This window comes from Triticum dicoccoides, chromosome 6B, assembly GCF_002162155.2.
Source record: "Triticum dicoccoides isolate Atlit2015 ecotype Zavitan chromosome 6B, WEW_v2.0, whole genome shotgun sequence".
Lineage (NCBI taxonomy): Eukaryota > Viridiplantae > Streptophyta > Magnoliopsida > Poales > Poaceae > Triticum > Triticum dicoccoides.
The window spans coordinates 499396822-499404798 of NC_041391.1; positions in this window are offsets into that span (position 1 = coordinate 499396822).

Genomic DNA, 7977 nt, shown 5'->3' on the forward strand with positions numbered 1-7977 from the left:
CGGCTCTGGTGGGCTGCACGGGTGAGGCCAGGTAACTTCCTTCTCTCTCTCTCTTTTATTTCTATTTCAGTTCTGTTTTCTTTTATTTAATCTGTTTTGCCACTGTTTTGAATTTTAAAAATAATTCAAACAATGCCAAAAACTCCTCTGAAAATATTTATGCTGCTTAATGGACTTTTCCAAAAGCACATAAAATGTTTCAGGGTATTTGGAAATATATTCTATACAAGTTATGAATATAGTTCCAAATGCAAATAAAGTAATGATTTAAATTCAGTGCTCAAAATATTCCTCAAAAATGTTCATTATTTTTGGTTTGGTGCAAAACCCTTGCCAAAATATAACCAACATTATTTAAGGCCATTTTGAAACATTGAATGCATTTTCCAGGGTTCTTTGCCCCTCTTTTATTTAAGTTGTTGAGGCTTCCAAAATTCCTCAGTTCAAGTTTCAGAAATTTAAATATGATGCCTGGATGAAGATGCAACTAATTACAAACAATATTCTAGGGCTGTGACAACTCACCCCCACTAAACAAAAATCTCGCCCCGAGATTCGAGTGTACGGTAAAGTGAAGGGTAACGCAGACTAGTATAATCTTCACGATCCAGGGTGCACTTCATAAGAGCGTTGATTCAATCACCATCATTGTCTTGAAGTCTTGCCTTGAAAAATCCTGTCAACATGACATGGAGGGAAGAAGGAGACTCTAGAAGGGTCGATCTTCTCGAAGATCGAACAACTCACGGAATGAGACATAGGACCATCTCTCGGGTTGAGACACGAGATACACATCAAGAGGGGTGGAAAGAAACGGATGACGAAGGTTCACTAGGTAGACAACAATTCCACACCTAAGAAGGTGGTAAACGATTGTCAACGTAGCGAGGAGTTGAGTTGCCATGATACCACGACGAAACATCCTAGGGACGGTGACTCGTAGAAATATCCCCTTAAGTGGCAAAAAGAATTACTTTTGATTCAGAGATCATTGAAACTCTTTAAACCAACCTAAGGCAATTCTCGAGCGATCGTTTGGAGGGGGTCGGTAGAATGGCATACTCGGACTTGGATGATGTGGATTACCTTGTTGAAGACAACATAATGGATGAATTTGCTTGCCACCGGAAATGGAAGAGACCCATGGTAGAATGGCACATTGGCGGTGCAAGCTAGGAACAAAATGCAAATGCTAGGAATGATTCTGGTAACTGGGGAAGAACCCAACAATAAAGAGTGAATTCACTGTTGGAGTGGTTATAGCATAACCGACGAGACTAGGAGCAATCCCGGTTAGTGCCGGCGATAATACCTAGCGCTTGTGCGTGCTCTCAAGAACTTGAGCAATTCCATAATCATCAAGGTTTTACCAACATCCGTGTCAAGGGTCCGGTAACACAACTTACTACCATGATGAATGGTGATGGAGGATGCAGATGCAAAGGAAGATAACACCTTCTCAGATTTCACCCTTGGCGGGGCCAAGGAAATAAAATCTGGATGATCGACCGAGAGACATTTAGCACTCCGCTTCTAATGTTCTCCTTGATGTGCTAGTGTAACCCATTCATAGATATGGTTTGATATCTAGAACATCAAGTAAAAAGGTTGGACTTCGGAACACAGAAATCCATAGGGGCAACTAGGGAGTAAATCCTACGAAATCCCTATGGGGAGGTGGCCAACTTCCTCAAATCAAGATACTACAACAGGAGGTCTTCCGGCTGGGTGTGTTGGCCACGACATCCACCTTACCGGTTATCGAGAGACCAATATTATAATTCTTGGGAAATGTTCCAACCATCACATCTGCCTGAGATTCAGATCTGGTTGGTGTCAGGATATCCCAGACTCATCAAGTCTAGGAAGAAAAACGGAAGTTTGCAACACAAATCGACGAGATGACGTTGCGGGATTCTCGGGAGATGAACTACGATAGCAAGCTCCAAAACATGAGCTGGTTCTGCTACAAACATGTGAACACGTTGTCCAAGACAAGCATGACCACAAAGTAGTCTTATAATAAAACACTGCCGAGTTCAGGAGGGGGAACCATCAATGAGGGTATCGAAGTCCTTACATAAGTCCGGATTAGCTCTTATGAAGAAACTCCTTCTCCTTGAACAAATCAATCAGTGGCTTGGTGTGCTAGGGATACATATAGATTGAAGGTTGCAAGTCTTCAAACGACAGCATTCTTCGCACGTGTGCATGACTGATTTGGAATGATTCCAAAGAAAGCAACATTGACTTTCTCGAATCCACGGCGGCAACTTGCATCAGATGCACATGAATTAAAGGAAGTCACTACCTTCATCCAAACATATGCTTCATGAGCTAGCATGAACAAATGCTTTCAAAAGTTTCCAACACTAGCTTAATGTTCAGCAAAATTATGGAGAAGACAAGGATGTTGTCAATGGGCACAACAACAATTCATCTAGGTTTCCTTTTAAAAGGAATTCCATAGTTAAGTGAACACGGTGATAGCATTGGTCAGACCAAAGATGTAATGGTGTATGCTCGAGGGATCAACCACGAATAAGACAATATTACGAGCATCGTTGGTACTGATTTGATTTGACGATAGCCCACACTCAAATCAAAGGATTGATAAGACAATAGGTCCAGCAACTGATCACAGGGACCAATCGATGAAGATATCATCTTTCTTCAACACACACTACATAAGAATATCCCTTTGGAACGAACTAAGTCAGGCAAGCTTTTACCTTCCAACTCTCCAGGTTGTTGTCTAGCTTAACCAACTAGCTCAGGGATATCTAACACCGATTCTTGGAGAGAAGGTGGTTCACAAGAAACCAACTTGATCACGAGCTCAACATAACAGTCAGGGAACAACCTGGTAATACTCCCGAGAAGATATTCGGAAAATCACGAACCACCGGTATGTTACTAAGCCCGAGAACAATCTCGCTTTTGAGGGCAAGACGATATGATCAAATGAGTGAGGACTTGACAAGATCCTAACTCATTAAACGAAGGGTGCACCGAAATAAGGACTAGGTGGCACGATCAGTCTTAGAAGGATGATTCAAAAACCAACATGCTAAGAATGAAATTATTATCCTTTAACTACCAAGCAACGAGGTTGCTGGGGGTATTGATTTCACACATCACAATTCATTTGTCGGTATTCCGGTTGCATCAACACGACGGCCGAGGAATGACTAATGATGGTGAGAAGTATCACTACGTCAAAATTCATGAGAGTTGGTGCAGTTCTCATGACAATTCTGACATAAAGGGGGTAATACTCCAGGGTAGAACAGAACCAAAAGCTGGATTGGCATTTGATCTGCGAAATACAACTACTTTGACCCAATCCTAGATATGGATGAGGTACTGGAGTTTGTTTCTCCAAGTCATTCAGGACAGAATGGCTTGACGGACCACAAGAGTAATAGGCATCGATAAACGAACGCACGTATACTCTTGACTATCAATTGATAGACGAAGGTCAGTAGACAACTAAAGAGGGACAACTCAAAGGAACATATAACTTTCTGAGTTGTGGATACATGGGTTGGTATGCCGAACAAAGTTCAACATAATTCTTCCGGATAACCCATGCAGAAAGGTTGAGCTGGCAGAGTCACAATATAGCATGGAGAACTCATAGAGGGCCTGTTGTGATCTTTTGATCCAACAAACCTCTGCCATAATGGTTTATGGTATTTGGAAGAACGATATACCACGGACCTCGAGGACTATCGCAAAGGTTACTAATATACTGAAAGAACTAGCAACACTATCAACATGATGTAAGTAGGGTGAATATCGGGTTTAAGAACCCAGGAATAGAATACCTACTAACTAAATGGCATCACGGGATGCTTTCGATAATGACGGCCAGAGTCATCACACTGGAACATAAATCATGGCTAGACTACTAGATGATCCCCTGAGACACCTAGGGTCATAATAATAACTCCAACATAAAGGTTGAGGCAGTAGAGTACCTTAGCTCAACAATTTGTGTGATTAACCTGGCCTAACAGACATTAAAACCGGAGAAAAAGGATTTTGCAAATGCATCAGACTCTTTAGAAACCTGGGATGACTCGGACAGCTTAACGGCTGTAAATGCTCAGAAAAGATTTGAGACATTCACAAAAATGGTGGCATAACCACTTAGAAGCACAATATCAAGGTTTCGAGATCAACAATTAGCATATGGAAGTAGTAGGAACTGAACTGAGACTTAAATCCAACAATCTTATAAGTCCACTGATTAGTAACACGTGATCCTAATAGAAAGAAGAGATAGCCTAGTTCTTAATCCCCGTAGAAGAGAAGATGATGACTCAGATCAGAAGGCCATGAGGTATAAGGAGTAAAAAGAGCCTTACGTTCCATCCCACAATCAATTCCCCTACATATAACTAAAGAATTTCTAGACTCAACATCGACCAGTTTGGCTTGGTAATCCTACAGGCAGTCAAGCTCTGATACCAACGCTGTCAGGACCCCGACTCAATGCCACATCGATCTAGCATGTAACACCTCATATCACTTTGCGGCCTCACGCACGGTATTCCCACGGGTGTCGCCTTACCTTAGCCCGGGGCCGTTTGCGCCTTTTGGCACACGTATATGACGGTGTCGCTAGCATCCATATGATAAGGAGCCCGGGCTGACATGGCTAGTCGTAAACCCAAAGTGGCACAAACTTACAGGGACAGGCATCCATGACCCAGCATCGAACGTGTCGGTCATCAGCGAGTGAATCCAGGCTGTAGCACTGGGCTAGCAGGACTCCGGTAGACCGGGCTGTAGCAGGCTAACAGGACTCCGGTATTCATCGCGTGACATTTCCCCGAAGGGACAGACACAGGAACGAAGAAGGACACATGCCGGCCAGCCTAAGTGTTCCGGAGCAGTAGCAAGCTACCATGGCTCGGTGGAAACACTAGGAGACATTTCCCGGTAAGAGAGGCTACTAAAGATAAACAACTAGATGGTCAGATCCCACACATACCAAGCATTTCAATAACATACACACAATATGCTCGATATGTGCAAATACAACATGGCATCACAACATGACTCTACGACTCAAGTATTTATTCAATAGGCTCCGAGGAGCGAGATATTACAAACAGGGGTCTCATGACCCAACATTCAGAGCATACAAATCAAAGCACAAGCGGAAGCTATCATGTCTGGGTACAGGCATCTATAACTGAAAAGGCTGAGAAGCCTGACTATCTACCAGATCCTGCCGGGGCACAAGATCGTAGCTGAGGTAACAAGCTAAACGTCGAAGTCCACGCGAAACTACTAGTGAGGCCGAAGTCTCTCTGCAAAAACATAAAATAGGCAAACGTGAGTACAAATGTACCCAGCAAGACTTACATCAGAACTAACTACATATGCATCATTATCAACAAAGGGATGGTGGGGTTTAACTGCAGCAAGCCAGCTTTGACTCGGTGGCTAACCTGAACTACGACTGCAAGTAACTCTTTTGAGGTGGCGCACACGAGTCCACATATTCACCATATCAATACACCACTATGGATCCGCTCTCGTCTCCCTACGAGAACGCCATCCATAGCACTCACGCTTATCTTGCGTATTTTAGAGTATCCACTTTCACTTGTCCATGAACTGATATAAGCAACCCAGAAGTCCTTTTCCGCGGACACGGCTATTCGAATAGATCATATTAACCCTGCAGGGGTGTACTTCTTCACACACGCTCTCACCACTTACCGCCGTTTACACGACATGTACTCGGCAACCTTCAAGCGGAAGCCCAACGTGGGTGTCGGCCACGGCCTGCCTAAACACTCGAGTCTCTAGTCCAGGTTTATCGCCTATTCGGGTTCCATCCATGAGGAGATCCGGCCGGAGTTTCGCTCACAGCCCCAAACGATGTGAACAGGGTTCCGTGACACCAAACGGGCGCCCGGTTTACCCGGCCACGTGCTTACCGCATCACAGCCCACCCCTCCGGTCAGTGCTGCCCACGGCCTCCAGCATACTACAAACACCAGAAACTACTTGCAACTCCTGGACAGAGGACAAGGGTGATTAAGAAGCCGAGAGGGTCCATTGGTTTCGGGCCCAATGCGTGGTAGTAGCTGAATCATGGATCACAAACACAGAACTCAGTTCCTGAGGACGGCTGCAATGAGACAACCCACCATGTACTCCTACATGGCCTCTCACCGCTACCTTTACCAAATCGTGTTCACACACTTAGCTCACACACAGTAGGACATGTTCACACACCTCTGATTCATCCCGGATGAATCAGACCTGACTCAACTCTAAGCAGTAGCAGGCATGACAAACAAGCATGAATGAGTAGGCACATCAGGGCTCAAACAACTCCTACTCATGCTAGTGGGTTTCATCTATTTACTGTGGCAATGACAGGTCATGCAAAGGATAAAGGGTTCAGCTACCGCAGCAAGTATCAAATGAATCGATGTTGTCCTAATGCAGTAAAAGAGAGCAGGAGCGAGAGAGTGGGATTGTATCGGAATGAACAAGGGGTGTTTTGCTTGCCTGGCACTTCTGAAGATAACATTGAGTCTTCATCAGTGTCAACGATCACATCATCGGTATCACGTCTATCGAGAGGGGACAATTACCGGCAACATAGAAGGGAACACAATCAATGCAATGCACAATATGATGCATGATCATGACATGGCAAAATGAATGTGTTTTGAGCTAATGCAACTAGCAACAGATTAAATGAAGTTGGTTTGAATACAAGATTCAAATTCAAACTCCATATGTGATTATTTAAATGCCCTTTATATGATTTGTGCTAAACAGCATCTATAAGTTGTTCTAACATGCATGAAAATGGTACAGATGGATTCCTTGAATTTTTCTGATAATTTTTCATATATAATTTATTTAATTTGGAGTTACGGTTAATTTCTATGAATTTTAGAAGTTTTAGGCATTTTCTGGAATTTCAGAATTAAATTAAATCCAGAAAATGATTTAATTGCGTCAGCCTGACGCCAGCATGACGTCAGCGAGTCAACGACCAGGTCCAGGTCAAATCTGACATGCGGGGTCCACACGTCAGCGACACAGGGGCTAATCCCGCGTTGACTCGGGCTTTGACCCGCTACGGGGCCCGCTGTCAGTGTCTGTTAGGGTGCTAATGGCAACGCCACGTCAGATACGCCGGTGGTTGGACGACGGCGACGATCAGAGCGGCGGTGGCTCGCCGGAGTTGCGCCAGAGACGACGGATCGACACGCCAGGGGCACCAGAGGATAGCCCGTGCCCGCGCGCATCTAGGGGAACCAACGGGAGGTGCGGGGGTGGACGGAGTTCGCCGGAGGCGAGGTTGTGGCGGCGGCCGGAGTTCGGCGCCGATGGAAACGACGACACCATGCACGGGAGGAGCTACGGTTAGCATCTACGTGTTCTACCAAAGCTCACGAACCCAACGGAGGCTCGCACGGGACCAAATGGCCACCGGAGCCTCGTCGGCGATGAGCTTGTGCGGCGGCGTACTGTCGGGGAAGAGAGGCGCGGCGGCTACGGCATGGTAGAGAGAAAACGGAGAGGGGGAGGATGATCAGGAGCTCACGTGGAGTGCAGTGGTGGCCTCGGCGTGTTCGGGGAAGCTCGGACGGCGACGAATCGACGGCGACCATCGGCGGCGGTCGAGGACGAAGACGATGGCGTGGAGGCGAAGCAGAGCTTCCCGAGGGGCTTGGCTCGGTGGGGAGGAAGAGGGGGTCGGGGCGGAGCTCGAGGGCGTGTCGGAGAGGCTTCGGAATGGCTGCGGCCGCGGTAGCGGCGTCGGCGGCGACGAGCTCCGCTCGGTCGCGGGAGGGAGAGGGAGCAGAGGGGGATAGGGACGGAGGGAGAGACGCGGGAGAGTGAGGGAGGGTCGAGGGAGCCGCGTGGCGTCTCCAGGGAGTAGCGGAGGCAAGCAGGGAGGCAGGAGGTGGCCTGGGCGTGTGCCCGCGC